Source organism: Schistocerca gregaria, chromosome 5 (genome assembly GCF_023897955.1).
Source record: "Schistocerca gregaria isolate iqSchGreg1 chromosome 5, iqSchGreg1.2, whole genome shotgun sequence".
Lineage (NCBI taxonomy): Eukaryota > Metazoa > Arthropoda > Insecta > Orthoptera > Acrididae > Schistocerca > Schistocerca gregaria.
This window is the reverse complement of record NC_064924.1, coordinates 525216641-525233431: the sequence shown is the minus strand read 5'-3', so window position 1 is coordinate 525233431 and position 16791 is coordinate 525216641. Positions and strand designations below refer to the sequence as shown.

The window sequence follows — 16791 nt, the reverse complement described above, 5'->3', positions numbered from 1 at the left end:
TGAGAAACGTTATACTTTTCGTGGTGGGGCAATGTTTTTAATGTTTGCAACGTAACAGAGACGTGAAAAAGTCTCACGCTAAAACTTGCGGCTCGTGTGGCCCTTTTAGCGTTATCGTAAAATCTATACTGTTCTTCTGGAGGGCTCTAGCTTTTAACATGGGCTGGAGGTGGTCCTGTTGGTTAGCTGGAGACGTGGGTGTCCATCCCTTATCGTAGGGCCTTCTAGCTTAACACGTTTCTGCTCTCGGCTTCTGTTCTCGTTTCTCCCCTCGGAACTGCGTCTGTCTCACGGTGGGAAGGTATGACATGCATTTAGGCATTCTTGTGTTAGTCTGTGGTATTCCATTTGCTCACTCGTTACTCGTATTACTTTGGTTAATTTAATGTCACGATTTATTCGGAGCTATGTGACATACTACTGGATTTGCTTATCATGTCAGGGTTTTCATGGAAGGTGTTGGATTATCCTGACACCTTATACTATTACAGCGCCATCCATCACAAAGCGAAAAAAGTGATCCAACTAAAACTTTCATGTTTCTTTACGTACTACACGAATGTGTAATAAAAAATGGGGGTTCCTATTTAAAAAACGCAGTTGATAGACGTTTGACCTACGGCAGCGCCATCTGGCGGGCCAACCGTAGCGCCATCTGGTTTCCCCCTTCAAGCTAGACAAGTTTCGTTCCTTGTAGTTTTTTCGTTTGACACTTATTTCGTGAGATATTTGGCCCGGTCTCGATCAATGGACCACCCCGTATAGGTGTTGCCGACCGCAGCGCCGTATTCTGCCTGTTTACGTATCTCTGTATTTGAATATTCATGCCCGTACCAGTTTGGAGTCTCTGTGTATTTCCTCAGGTCCCCGCAGCCGTGCGGTCTACCGCCCCGTCTGTGGAACGGGATCGGCGCCCGTTCAGCTACGAGCGCGCGTGCGTGGTCTAGTGCGAGCGGCGTGGAGGGGCGGACGCCCGCGTGGCGGCCACAGTGGCTGGCTGGCGCTCGGCCCCCAGCCAGTAGCGCGCGCGGCTGCGGACGAGTGGGTGCACATCGTTCATACAGCGAGCGGGTCGCCGCGAGGAGCAGCAGGTGAGCAGTACACGCACACACTCCTCGCACAGCTCTCTCAGGTGTTACTGTACTGCTTCATACAATCTACAGCTCCCTTCTCTGTTTTGTCTCCACTGTTTCCATTTCTATAATAACAACTTATGATGAGACGTGATGTGGAGATCATCACTTTAGATCCACAAATAGTGCTCTTAATCGTGTTTCCCATTCACTTTCGCTTTTTACCTTTCCCTTCTCTTTAGTTCTTACCAGAAAACGAGAAAAAATAACGGATTAAATCAATGAACTTTGAAATGGGGATCGAGGAGAAATCGTAGTCTACAATCTGCATGTATACAGGTGCCCTAAGTAACCTAGTCAACGCAGTGTTATACGAATGGTTTACACACAGAACCAGGTTTTCAGCAGAAAATAGAGCAAAACGAGTGAATTTTCTTTCTTGCTTTGGTATGCTGAAATGGTTCAAATGGCTCTGAGCACTATGGGACCTAACATCCGAGGTCATCAGTCCTCAGAACTTAGAACTACTTAAACCTAACTAACCTAAGGACATCACACACATCAATGCCCGAGGCAGGATTCGAACCTGCGACCGTAGCAGTTGCGCGGTTCCGGACTAAAGCGCCTATAACCGCTCGGCCACAGGGCGTGCGGAAACCTTAAAAGATGACTGTCGGTAAATTGCAGTTTCTCCACCATCGTCCTATAAACATCGCAATACGGAACTAAGACTAGGATGGACCGGCAGATGCTAGGATCACATTTAATAAATCTCCCAACTGTTTTTGGGAAATCATTGATTACTAATGTAAATGCAAGCCGGATATGTTTCATCACCGCTGGCAATAGTTATCGAGGATACGTTGTTAAAATATGCCATTACATGCCTAATTTAGCTGCCAGCTGTGTGGCCGAGCGGTTCTAGGCACTTCAGTCCGGAACCGCGCTACCGCTACGGTGGCAGGTTCGAATCTTGCCGCGGGTATGGATGTGTGTGATGCCCTTAGGTTACTTAGGTGTAAGTAGTTCTAAGTTCTAGGGGACTGATGACCCCAGCTGTTAAGTCCCATAGTGCTTAGAGCCGTTTGAACCATTTGAACCTAAATTAGCTGACGTCGCGAGGACGGTGTTCATTTTAATAACTAGGTTTCAGAGCCAGTAACATTTTCAATACCTATGTACGGTATACGACATCTCACGCGTCTTTTAATTTAGTTACAATAACTTTACACGTAAGACCGTTGTTTGGTTACATGTATGTATCCAGAAAATTAAAATTTCGGCGTTAATAATTCCTTAAGTATCAATTAGTCAATTACAGTCGACAATTCCAAGCTTTTACACAGTTCCTTCTTTATAGTCAACAGTCGTAATCCGGTAAATCTCTCTGGAGTCTATGGCTCTCTTAAGTAGATGTTCGAGTTTGCAAAAACTCCATTCGCCTGAAGCAACTTTCACTGCTAATGCAAGAAGAAATCTCTAACACTTCAGCCAGATTGGGAGACGTTGACGTCTACAGTCTCAGATATTTATATGTGAAGAACTCATTTAATAGTCCAGGACCATCAATACTGTTAAATATTTTTCTGCGTACCCTCATAATGATTATTTCCCATTAGTATCAGCTCCGAGGTTCCTCGCGCCCTCAGCGTGTTATGTTCTTGATGCTCCTCCCGCCCCTCCTACCTGCGTCAGTCCAACAACTGCCTCTGAAACTTGTCAGTAAATATTATCTTGTTTAGATCAATAACACAACAACTGCGATCTGTCACGGGTTGCTTTAGTAACAATTTGCGTGATTTAATTATAAGAAACAGTAGCCACAGAACAACAGAAAAGCAACAAAGAATCAGAATTAACAACAGCCGGCATTCTTCGATATAAGCTAACTCTCGAGCGAAAGGCATAAAAGTCATAAAACTACATGTTTTCTTCGTAAAATTATAGGCACCCACAAGAACGATATTAACGCTTACCTGACTAAACACATACTTTATTTAAAATATTCCTAACAATTAATATATTTTCAAAAGTTGAAAAATCTGTTCATTTCCACCTTCCGTTCAATATTTACTAACATTAAGAAACAAAAGAAACGGTTGTGTTATATCATGAATATTTAATTTCCCATGGAAGATGTGATCCAGCTTCAGTATCAAACAATATCTGACAGGCGCCGTTCTGGTACCTTTACAGCGCGGTTGGCACTTCTTCCATTTCCCAAGCATTTTTTACGTGTCCAGAAACAGCTGGGGACTAAAACTTGCTGAGAGATTAAGAATGCGTGCTGGACTGGAAGTGCTGTAGCGGTCAGCGCTCTAACCACAGAGTTACAAACCGCGACTAGCGGTCCGCCTACACACCTAACCGCATTAAAACTGGAGTCGTTTAGCGCCAGAATCCGCTAACAAAGGATACTGTGTCTTAATAGGCCATAGAACAAAACCAATATTAAATTATATGATTTGTAATTACATTAATTAGATAAAGAAATTCACAAATATTTCTTTCCAATTGCAAGTCATTCACCTGTATCTTGGTATCTGTAAATAAAACTACAATAACGTTCTGCCTGGAAGGAATACGTTTCTTGTTCGTCATCGGAAGGCATGGCTTGAAGGGAGGGGTAAAGGGAAATGTCTGGATGCTGTTTCTTTTCTCACCTAAACTATTCCTTTCTTGTCTGTAAGTGTCGCGAATATTGCTAATATTAGACATAATGAAAATTTACCACTGTCATAGCAGCGAATAAGTACTTGTGTACTGTTTGCTGTTCAGAGATTGTTGATGGTCGAACGTCATTGATGAACATGTGGTTGGTACTTACGTAAATGCAAGAATAATGAAGTGTGTTTGTATTATAAAGGTCAGAACGCGAAACCATTAACAAATGTGAACACATGTAAAACCCTGTTTGTTGAAATGCTCTGTATTTCCGGCCAAAATTTAGCAGTTCCTAAACTTCGGCGTTCTGAGGGGCTTCAAAGTTCACATACACGGTAGAGCTGGCTCTGTTTACCTCTCAACATTAAATCTTTAAGAATAACTCATTTTCGTTCAGCACTGTGCAAATTAAACCAGAAGCAGACAAAGGTCGTGTTACGGGATTATAAAACTCTTTTGAGGTCGACAGCAGAGGCAAATTTAATGCGGGTACTCGTAAATGAAGGATGTGCGATATTACATAACAGAATGCAACAACAGTGAGCAGACGATACAGTCTTCAGTAACCTATATTTTGGAGTATTCACACAGACGTTAATGAAGAAATATCCTTGAAACATTATCACTGCAAAAAACTGATTTATTCACTGTGGCTTCATTTCGATTTGCGAATCCGGGATAGTAAAATGAATTCAGTTTTCCGTGCCTGTGAAGCGATTATTCTTCTTTTATCTTTAGATTTCCTGAGAGACGTGAGAACCACACGGACGCTTCTCTCAAATTAACGAGATAAACTTTTACGTGACTGTTTCTGATTCTATCACGGTTCGTAAACCACTCGTTGTGTGATCCACAGCTTTCGTTATTGTTCTATTTCGCTCGCGTTTGCATTATTTCCACAACGAAATTCGAGCTATGGAACTTGTATGTATTCAATGCGTCTGTGAATTCTTGTACACTCCACGAAGTAAACTGTGTCATATGCACAATAGCGTAGAGTCTTGAAAAAGAAAAACCGATGCGCACTGGTTGGATGGAAATCTCACTGACAAACTTCAACAACCGTCTAATTTTAGTACGTATTCTGAGATTAAAAGTAATGATGTATCTCTAACAGCCTCCAGGCCAGCCAGCGTGAATTACGGAAACATCGATCTTGCGAAACTCAATCCTGAGAGCCAAGAACCAAGGCAAATAAATGAATGTAGTATTCACTGTATCCTGAAAAGCAAGTGAGTCAGTAGCACAACAAACGAAATTAGTGACTGGACTGGGGACTTCTTGGTAGAGATGATCCAACGTTTATCCAGTCACTTCATGGAAGTTCAAATAGCTCAGATGGCTCTGAGCACTATGGGAACTTCTGAGGTCATCAGTCCCCCAGAACTTAGAAATACTTAAACCTAATTAATCTAAGGACATCACACACATACATGCCCGAGGCAGGATTCGAACCTGCGACCGTAGCGGTCGCGCGGTTCTAGGCGCTAGACTGTAGCGCCTAGGACTGCTCGGCCACTACGGCCGGCTCAGGGAAGTCTTCTCGGACCTTTTCTGTTCGCGTTGTGGATTTATGACCGGAAGACATTATTAACAGTAACCACAGACTTCAAGCAGACGCTACAGTTACCTATTATTAAGTATATAAAAATATTGCACTGATGTCTATTGATACCTTGATAAGGTTTCAAACTGTTGCAAACATTGGCAAGTTGTTATAAATGTTCAAAAGTGTAAAATTGTGAACCATACAAATCGAAAAAACTTAATATCCTATGACTACAGTATTGGTCAATCTCAATTGGAACCAGTCGAGTCATGCAAATACCTGGATGTAGTGATCCTGGAATACTGCGGTGTGTGGGACCCGTACCGAATACGACTATCAGGGATTACTGAAGTTACACAAAGATGCGCAACATTAATGGTCACAGGTCTGTTTGGATTACGGGAAAGCGTCATAGAAATACTGAGAAACCTGAAATCGCAGACGCCTGAAGATAGTCACCCGAGCCTGCTTGCCAAGTTTGAAGAACGAGTATTATGTGATGCAATTACAGCCCTCACAGCAGTCATTCCTGCCGCGTTCTATATGCGAGTGGATCGGGAAGAAACCCTGACATGTGGTACAACTGTAAGTACGCTGTACTTCTCACTTCACAGTGGTCTGCAAAATATAGATGTTGATATTCCGCAAGTACTCATTCTTGATATCGCTTTTTGTCTAAATTGATGAAACGTCCCCTTTGAACAATTATTCACGAAAGTGCTTAAACTGACACACAATATTTTTTAGCGCAACGCAATCTGACTTTCAGTAATCCCTACAACAATGTATTTACCTTAATAGTCATAATATATATATCAGTTCACGACATCCATTCTTACAAATTTCAAAACTCCGCCACCTCTCTCCCTACATCCACCACTGCTGGCGGCTCACCTCCAACTGCGCAACGCTACGCGCCGCTAACAGCCAACTGCCCAACGCTACAATGGCGAATATTACAACAATGCCAACCAGCCACTGACTGCACACAGCACAGCCAGTGATTTTCATACGGAGCGCTACGTGGCGTTATCAATAAGAAACCCTAAACAGCCTACTTACAATTGTACCAAGAAGTAATCAGAAGAAATGGATTAAATTTAGTCCGCGTGTGACCTTCACTAATTAAGAAACAAAAATATCTAATTGTAAAATGTAAACTGTGTATATAAAAATTTACTTGTGTTTGTTCCAATATAGCTCTCGAAAGCTTCGTGTAATTTCAACTACTCCTGGTATATATGTGGCTTACTATACAGAAAAGAATATTTGAAGATATGTCACCTTTAGTAGATGGAGGACATTGGAAATAAATCAAGAAATGGAATTTTGCAAATTTAATTTATAAATTGGAAATATTTAGAAACGATTAACATTTTGTTGAACCTCCTTGAATAACAGCACACGCCAAGAAGTCATTTCCCACGAAGCTGTGATATGTGAAAACGAGATAATTATGTAACAGTAGCGGGTAACCACCTTGCAAAACGTCAAATTGATAGCCGACCAATCACGATCATTCACAATACGTCACATGGTTTTTACCGTTGGCAGGCAAACACGAATTTCCTTCAACGTCCTCTCCAGAGGTTTTATCGATAGTAGGCAAAGATGCATTTCCTTCAATGTCCTCTCCAGCGCTTTATGCATGGCATTCAGACTAGTGTGGACATTCTTAATATTCCATGAATTATTCCAGACAGTGCAACTATGTTTCCAACTACTGGCATTATAAGGAGGGCACTCTATTGGACTGTATTGTTAATACATGAAATTAAATAAATATGGTTGTATTAAGCTGATATTTAATAAATGTGATAGGAGTGAGGACGAGTGTTGTTGACATATCCACTACCATGTAAACATCGCGTGGTAAGACTCAGAATGTGTTGCTTTTAGTACATTTTGCAGCTATTTTTGTGAAACATTTAACTCCCAAGATAAAAAAAACGACCGGTCAGTCACTGTACTGCTCTTTTCAAGAATGTGAATTTCATTAAAACAGACATGTTTTCTTCAGTATCTCAGTTAAAAATGACTTAGAAGTAGTTTGTCAGTAGTCATTTTCTGCAGCAGGTGTACAAATATTCGTTTATAAAGATACATCTCACGCACGGGGCGTCGTTAACATACGTTGCCCTTGGCGCCTTTTATCTTTCACGTGCAAGATATTTTCAGTGAGTGTTAGTTAATTTTGCTTGTACTATGATTGTCGAGTTTTTTCTCCTCAAGTGGTCGGAAGTCGAAAGTCAGACGCGCACTTCACTTTCTATCTTTTCAGTATGACCACGAAGTAATTTCTTATTTTTTGCTTGACTTGCCTTTGTATGGTAAAAACAAAGGAAGAAATATTAGGGCTTAACGTCTCTTCGTCGACAAGGTCATTAGAGACGGAGAACAACCTCAGTTAGGTGAACGATTGGGAGTGTTATCGGCTGTGCCCTTGCCGCGGAACCATCCACACGTTTGCCTCAGGTTTTTTTATCAAGTCACGGAAGACATAAATCTCGGTGACCGGATGAAGATTTGAACTGCCATCATCCGGAATGGGAGACGACTGATTTAACCACTTCACTGGTAGATTGATTACCGGCTGATGCATTTAAATGTTATAGTGCAGACAAAGAGTTCAGTATTTGAGGCAGGTCAGCTTATTTGATCAACATTTTCTCACCAACAAATAAGTCTCTAAAGGGTAGTCGTCGAACAAAAAGTTGGCATAACCGATATGATTGTTGGATCTTAACGTCTGCATGGTACGATAGTAAGAAGCCGTGTTCAAGAAAATCCAAACCGGAACTCACTAAGCTGAAATAAGCAACTAACTTCATGTTATTTATAGTTTCATTTGCAGCAGCCACTGCTTCATGAATGTTATTACAATTCATCACAGCCTTTCACTTGCTGTCTTTAGCAATGCTGTGTTCACGTTAACACTTTAATTTCAGGTTCAGTCTTTAGTAGCTGATTGATATATAGACATAACTTACGTTGCGATGATGAACACACCACTGCAATACTACCAATTTTCGATGATGGAAACAGCTCTCTCATTGTTAGATGCTATTACCTTCGCCGCTGTTTTGTTTCGAGTTGTAAACAGTTGTAGCCAGCGAGATACTCAGAAGGTGTGAAATGGTAGCCAGTGTCATCATCCTGAATCTTTAAAGTTTCAACATTTTTTACTGTGACGTGTCAAGGGAATGTTGATAAAGGGTCTCACAGGAAAGTCATTCGCAGAGCAGAGGTTTCACACAAAAATAGTGAAAAAATTAAAATTACCCTTCTGGCTCAACAGGGTTTATTTTGTGCATTGAACTGTTTGTATTTTCTCGAATCTGGTTTTAGTTTCTAGCGTTATGTCACTGTGAAGAGCTTTGTTTGCCTTTTACGATCTCATTGTCGAGAAGATGTGAATCCACAACAGAAAAAAGTAACTTCACTATTTGCTGTGAAGGGCACAGGGTATGGAAAAGTACTCAACGTCTGAGCTACTCAGACAAGTCACTTCTGATATCTATCCGAAGAACGTGTTTCTCAGGGTTGATTTTCACAAGATATCGTATGAATGAAATAGACGGATATGGAAGCTATACTTTCGGTTCTTCCGACGAGAGATTATTGTTTCAGACTATAGTTATTACATTAGTGTATACCGTGTGTCTGGCGTGCAGTGAAGTCACAAGTGCAGTGGAGTTCGCGGAAGTGCTTCAATGCCAGGCTCATCAATGTCACACGACCCACATATCTGCCGCGCGAGGTTTCCATTTAGCGGAGTTAATTCTGAGATTCGCAGAAGTGTCATGGTTTTCTCGGGTGAATCATCTAGGTGCTGCGTGCACACTGCCTAACTATGGCTGCCCCCACTGAACTACCGTAAAACCCATGGTTTTTAGCAACTAGTCCTTGACACAATACTCGTCTCCACATTCCATTTTCTTGCGATATTGAATATTATTGCCTCGTATCTCCCTATAGTCCCTCGCCCTTCCCCTTTCTCCAAAAACCTCTTACCGGTGCAACTAGACTCATGACTGTTTACGCATCTACCAAGTAACGTGTAGCATCCTCTAGCTTTCATGATGTCTGTGATACTTCATCATTTGGACTCGCAAGATACCAGAAATGTTGCCGAGATACACTGATCCATGACCACTCAAATTGGAGTACGGTCCAAGGCGCGCACTCAGTGCCTAATGGCTTGCCAGACGTGATCAGTGGCATGGAGGTCAGTTGACTTAGGACTTCACGAAAACATCATCGTATCCTTGGAGTGCACCTCCGGCCATTCAGAGACAATTTGGGAGCAACAGGAGATAGCATTGTCTTGCTGAAACTACACGTCACCTTTGTGGTTACTGCAGGATAACAAAACGAGTGCACATTATCACGTAATACTCTCCTGTCTCTTTCACTGGTGAAAGACAATGTCAGATGAATGTAAGTTTGCAGGCTTTCTCGGCCGTTGCAACTGAAGGTAAAATCTCCTCTGGGTTGTTAAGCAGCATAACATTTCTTCTGTATGAGCGACGTTTCGACCTCCCTGCTGGGATCTTCTTCAGTATCTTGTGGTGTCCACGGTTTACTGAACACTGTCATAGACCAGTATCGCGTTCCTTATAGAAAGTAGTTGTCCCGCCTTTGGTTACTGGGTAAAATTCCAGAGGTTAGCATTGGTGGCCCACTGTCATTGTATGGAAAGAGATTTTTCCCGTGCTTATGATAGAACAGTGGGATTATTGGCTATAACTCCTTTGCCTACTATTGGTGAGTCATTGGCATTGGACAGAATCTTCATCAAAATTATTATTCCCCGCAGTGGTGCTTCTGGCACTGTTTGTAGTGCTGGCGCACCGCCGCCGCGTATTCAGTTCCCTGATGGTTTGAAGTCACGAAGGCCGAAGCCTGCAGCTGTCCTCTCTATTGAAATTACATTCTTTCTTCAGTCCGGAACCGCGCGGCTGCTATGGTCGCAGGTTCGAATCCTGCCTCAGCATGGATGTGTGTGATTTTCTTAGGTTAGTTAGGTTTAAGTAGTCCTAAGTTCTAGGGGAATGATGACCTCAAAAGTTAAGTCCCATAGTGCTCAGAGCCATTTGAACATTATTTCTTGGAAATCCCAACACTACTCGGATATTCCGTCTATAAATGTTGGTTTTCTTAGCCAGCACAAAGTATGATGTATCAGGGATTTGGTATTATTCCGAGTAAACATCTCTCGCAAGTGATTATATTTACCATCTGCCTTAATTGCGCGCTGTTGGGAAGGAGTGTGCATCGCCGTTGTGGTTTATTATGTACTCGTACCATGCTTTTGGCATGTAGTCCTATCAGATCAAAACATGAGCCGTCAGTTCAGGTGAGCATACTCCATGCTCAATCGTACAACTGTTGTGGGATGAGCAGAGATAAATGTGTGGAATCCTGCTTTCTGTACACCACAGACAGTGGATGGTACCAGAAGGTACAACTTCCCTGCCCGTTGGTGGGACTTGAGCACTGGATTGGCGAGTGGCTTGCTGCTTTCTGGCCCTACTATCGGGCGCTGTAATCCTTAATAGTCGCTGGCGACATTAGTAATCAGCACACTGTTGCCCACGGCAGTTCATCCTGGTGGCAGTGGATTCCTCCAACGAAGGTAGGCATGGCACACTCCTCAAACTGCGGCACACGAGAACCCAGTGGTTGCACGACCGTCAAGTGTTGCGCGCCCGCGATCAAAACCGTGGCGGCGTGCGCATTGCCTAGCATGGCAGGCTCTGATGCCGAAGACTGATACAAAACCAGTAAAACCCTAGTTCTTTAAAGAATCGAACTCCTATCTGTAAAACAGCTTTAATGACTGATTAATTAAAAGAGTTGAAGTGTTAAATTTTTGACGTTAAACATGCAAGCGAGAAAAAGTTCAGATGATGCTTAAAGTTTGTTGGACATCGCTAAATGCTCTCATTATGAAACTCTGAATGAATATAATCTGGTTAATTTGCTACATTTTACGTAAAAACAGGTTTTTTTAAGCATCTCAATGTTTACGACGTCACATCTCCTGAATCATATGTCGTACATTGCTGTAATTTTGCAGGTATTGTGTGAAAAGTATGTTACGAGTAGATTAGTAGTAAAGAAGTAATAAATTAAAACGTCATGGTTGATGTTGAAGTTTTACTGCGTGCCATTTTAAGCAGAAACTAGCTTATCACGGATGCTAAATGTTTATGACGTCATATCTTGTCAACTATGCGTCGTACAATAATATAATTTTGCAGGTACATTCAGTGGTGTATTTGGTCACTGTCTGCAAACTGTGTTGCGAATATAGTTGCTAGTAAAGAAGTAATAAATTAAAGGATCACGTCTGTTGCTGAAGTTTTATTGCATAAACAGGAAAATGTAATAAGCGATAAACTGCTTTTCCTTACATGATTTTGTAGGGGGTATCAGCAAGAAAAAGTTTATTAAAGGTTTGAAATTCCTATGTGTAAAGTTTGTTGGAAGACACTAAGTACTCTCATTCGCAAATACTGGATGAAGAAAGTCCGGGTAATCGTGCGCTGACAGTTACGTTGCCTCAGAACAAACACACAGTTTTTATCTGTAGTACTTGCCTTATTTTGTTACACTGCTAACAGTTGATTATATCTCTTAATGAGGAGATTATGACAGTGTTTTAAATTTTCAAATTCGAATATCGAAAATCTTTGTTACCCCTGAAAGCAGTTCGAGAGGCAACCTTCAACTGGTACTGGGTCCCCGGTTCCGGTTTAGTCGCTTAGTAATATAGATCTGAAGATATATCCCAATCACGTGACCGTCTTTTCGTTCTATTCGTGCTGCCGATAGTAGAGTTATCTGTCACACTAGGCAACTCTAATCAACGTGCGATGATGACAGTACACAATCGCCCCTCAAACTATTTGTTTAACTTATAGGCGTCCACTGCAAACATCAGTGCAAATCCCTGTCTTCCCTTCTTTTGCAAAAAAACAGTTGGACATAGAGAAACGTGGAATGGAACTCGGATAAATGGCGTCGGCTTCTCTTCACCTATAACTGCTGGCTTTAATTGACGCCTGGCAACTCTCGTAGAAGGACGTGGGGGCGACCAGTACCGATGCACATCTCAGCTGTACAATCTCACTGGTTTGGCAGGGACCTATGCCAATCGTGTTTTGGGCAGATGACATGTACGGATGCTGGGCTAGGCGCCTCTTGTCGCCATCGTGTACTTTAAGGGCGTCAAGTATAGCGACAGGATCATCCATCTTACTGTCCAGTCCAAATTTCGGGGATGGATCTCTCAGGGTGATAATGACCTGCCACATCGCATTTACCTCGTGAACGCCTTCCTGCAGGAGGCAGGAAGTCAACGGAATGGCTTCCGGGATCGGCTGACATGAACCAGGTTAAGCATGCTTGGGACCGTGAACACCCAGGAAGTTATCGCAGGAACTCTCCTGGCACACTGAATGAACCTCAGAGTGACCACCGTAGGTAAGCGGGGCAGGTTTTAGCAACAACTTCTCGACTTGGGACAGTATCACTAAGTGGATCCGAGCGTGTTATGACGTGCGAGACGGACCGACACGGTATCGCATGTGGCCCAGTAGCAGATTCTGATAGGACGTATGTGCAGCAAAGATGTGCAATTAGAACAACAGCCTTCGTATTGGACACAATTTTGTTTTTCTTTCAGAGGGAAACAACATCCTTTGTTTATTTGTGTTCTACTTCTCCACTTCATGTTCAGCTTGTGGGAAGGTACTGATGTCAGGCGGTTGTACCTTTCAGTAAGGAATACAAAGCCGTCTCTAGACAATACGTGACTCACCGGGGAATTGCGAGAAGGTTAGAAGACACATAAACATTTCGACGTCCCAGTATCAATAGCTTACGAGCCCCCTATTGACAGCTGACCACATAAGCCATTTGTGTGGATGTTAAATCTCTGAGGACATATTGGTAACTATGAAGTGTCTGATTTCACAGTCCTATTCACTCAATGGAACTGAAAGTGAATGCAAGCGTATGAAAAGAAGGCTACCCCGATAATTCGGTGTCGGAACACATGCTCGAATTTATTGACTGTGATTGAGATGAGTGACTCTAGGAGAATACATGATAACTTAGAAAAAATTCTACTTGGTGTGATGAATGGAAGCTTGCTCTAAATGTAGAAGTAAACGTAGATGATTAGCAAAAACAATCATGTAATGTTGAATACAGCTTCAGTAGTGTGCTAGCTGACACAGCCACGTCGATGGAATACCATCGTGTGACGCTGCAGAGCGATATGAAGTCGAACGAGCACGTAAGGACCGTAGTAGGAAAAAAATGGCTCTGAGCACTTTGGGACTTAACATCTGAGGTCATCAGTCCCCTAGAACTTAGAACTACTTAAACCTAACTAAGGACATCTCACACATCCATGCCCGAGGCAGGATTAGAACCTGCGACCGTAGCGGTCGCGCGGTTCCAGACTGAAGCGCCTAGAACCGCTCGGCCACACAGGCCGGCCCGTAGTAGGAAAGGAGAAAGATCGCATTAGGTTTATTGGGAGAATTTTTGGAAAGTGTGGTTCATCTGTAAAGGACACCGCGTACAGAACAACGATGTGACCCTTCCTTGAGTACTGCTCGAGTGTTTGGTATCCCCATCAGGTCGGATTAAAGGAAATCATCGGAGAAGTTCAGAAGTGTGCCCCTTGATTTTTTACCTGAAGTGAGTGTTACAGAGGTGCTTCGAGAACTGATATGGGAATCCCTGGAGTGAAGATGACGTTCTTTCCGCGAAACACTTTTTAAAAATTTAGAGAACCGGCATTTAAAGCTGGCTAGAGAATGATTCTACGATGTTCATTTCGCTTAAGGACCCCGAAGATAAGATAGGAGAAATTAGGGCTCGCTCTGTTTAGGAGAGGAACAGGAAAGGAAATGACTATTAGTGGCAAACCTTACCCTCCGCCATGCCCCTTACGGTGGCTTGCGGGATATGTACTTAGATGTAGAAATGGATGTAGATCATGACGAAAACCTTATTCACTTTTCTTTGTCGTACCCTTTTAGTTCCTAGTATTTTATGTTCAGTATTTTTCCAGAAAGCAGAGTTCTTACCAGTAGTGTGATTTTGGAAGATCTGCGAAATACACACCCTGGTTTCTATGACGTTTCCCTTGGGCTTAGAACGTTCTCCAGCCGCGTATAAATGAAAGTAAGAGGATGTCATGTATAATTAATAGAGCCGATTGTCCAACAGTTTGTCCATGAAGGCGCTCAGTTTTCGAACCTTTACTTGTACTGATGAGAGTTATTATTTTCTTTTGCAGTACTGCCCTCTGCTCATGTACATATTTTATTCAACCATTTGACCTAGAAGGTGAGCATATCATTCAACACTTATTGTTCTATCTTCCTCAAAGCAGTCGTAATCAATAAAAAACGTATTGCATAGCAGAAAGCACAGGCTATAGCTTCCCGACAGATTAAACCGCCTACGCCTCTTTTTTCAAAGTCGCCAACGGTCTTCTTCCACAACTCTACTTAGGTTTGTTTTCTGTCATGGAGTAGTAGACCTACGTTGTTGCACAAGCAGTTGGCGCACCAAATCAGGTTCTTCATTCCTAATATTGTCAAACATAGGTGAAAAAATTTCTTAGGATTTAATTTTTTTTATCATTGAACTAACCCTTTTACATAATGACTTCTTTATTTGAAATGTGAAGCACGTTTTCTTCTGGTACGTCCTAAATACCGATCGTACTAAACCAAATTGTATAGTTTTTTGATGTTTTGGGGCATTCTTTTGTCGAGCACCTTGAAAGAGACGTAGAGCTACTTTTGTAAATTGCTACTCATCTCTTAAGTGCTGAAACTGATGGAGCGTACTCCATGTAAACGTTCGCCAGCCTCTCTGCTTTGAGAAACTCCGCAGAAACAAAGATAATTTACAGGTCAAGTTGACATTTAGGTTAGATTTTTCAGAATCTTATACCAATACAACAGCGAAAAGTTTATTGACACGACTGTGCGATGCCGAGCACGTTTCACTTTGTCTCGGTGTGCTGCAACTCGGTAGAGTCTGCTCACACAATTTTGAAAGAACTGCAAATAGTGATAGAACTCGTTAGGTTAAGTATAGTTTGATCTTTGAGAATCAGAGAGAGTATCTCTCTAAAAGTAGACACCCAAAGCTCATCTACAGGTTGTTTGACAGTGATATTGAAAAAGTTTGAGATATTGTAGGTGTTCTCTATCAACACTGTAGAGCAACCCAAATACGGGGACCAGAGGCTACAGGTGAGCTGCGTAAGCCCGCTTGAGTTGATTCTCTAGGGACATGAGAAGAGTATCATTTACGATACTCTAGGGATTCAGGTGAGAAGTTAATTGACGTGATACAAACAGCTGGTGAAGAAGTTTCGTCTGTGTCACAAATCATGAAACAAGACTGTCAGTTGATGGCTCACTGGTGCCAGGCGTGTTGCAGTGATGGAGACGGGCATTTACAACAATACTTGTAGATGCACTTTTCCGTCAGCATGATCGTGCATGATAGCACCCACTTAGTCGTATTTCGTGTGTTTTACTGTAATATTTGATACCCTGCAGTGTTGCAAAGTGAGGATTCCAAACGTGGACTCCCATTCTCAATTTGTTCGTCAGGCATCCTCTACAAAACTTCGAAGTGATTTCGGTATAATTTCCAAACACCTTCTACTTTGATGTCTCAGTGAAGCTATTGATACTGAGATGAATACTGTTACAGTCAAACAAATTTAAGACTTCCAAAGAAGTAACTGTTAGCAGAGCTGAATTTACGGCTATACAACGAGCCCTTCGATACGTCGAGAGACATCAGGATGATGACAACGACATCCTTCCTGATTCCAGATCATCACTTAAAATAACGAAGTGTGACAAAATTCGGCTATGCTTGTGACTGAGCGAGGCGACTATACGCGCCTGATTATGGTAAAACGTACAATGCAATCCTGTAATGATCTCGGGAAGGTGAAGAGATGAGCTACATTTTTGCAGAACACGATTTTGCCTTAACCTAGATTTAACTAGTACATTATTTCAATATTAACTGATCGCTTTCTACAATATATTGTAGGCCATACGTCTACCTTCCAAGCAAACGGACCGATACAGTTGATACGCCAATCGATTCATGTTCGGCAAGTTCAGGGCGCATGTTTCTGCGTAGCATCCGGATTTATTTCTCTGCGGTTCGCGAAAAGCAAGGATGAGGATTCGAGTTCTAGTCCGATACACATTTTCAATTTGGTAGAAAGTTTTAAGGCTATTTACATTCCAACAAATATTTTCCTACCCATCTGTAAGTCCAATAAATAAATAAAACCTAATAGAAACACTAGAAGAATCTGTGTCCTTGGTATTGGCCAAAGAAAGGATCGACAAAAAGAGGGCAGTTGGAAGAAGTTCGACCTTTTACAGGTATAGCTGACTTCAAGCTTATTTATTCATTTTTTTTTACCAAAAACTA

At 42.1% G+C, this 16791-nt stretch overlaps 1 protein-coding gene across 1 annotated transcript in view; it reads left to right on the top strand.

The window, feature by feature from the left end:
- The first annotated feature begins 917 nt into the window (after positions 1–917).
- The window catches only part of LOC126272286 (very long-chain-fatty-acid--CoA ligase bubblegum), a 174211-nt gene continuing 158337 nt past the window's right edge, over positions 918–16791 (top strand). Inside the window, exon 1 of the mRNA XM_049975045.1 lies at positions 918–1091. The gene's annotated coding sequence lies outside the window, so the exon portion shown is untranslated. The remainder of the gene's footprint in view (positions 1092–16791) is intronic.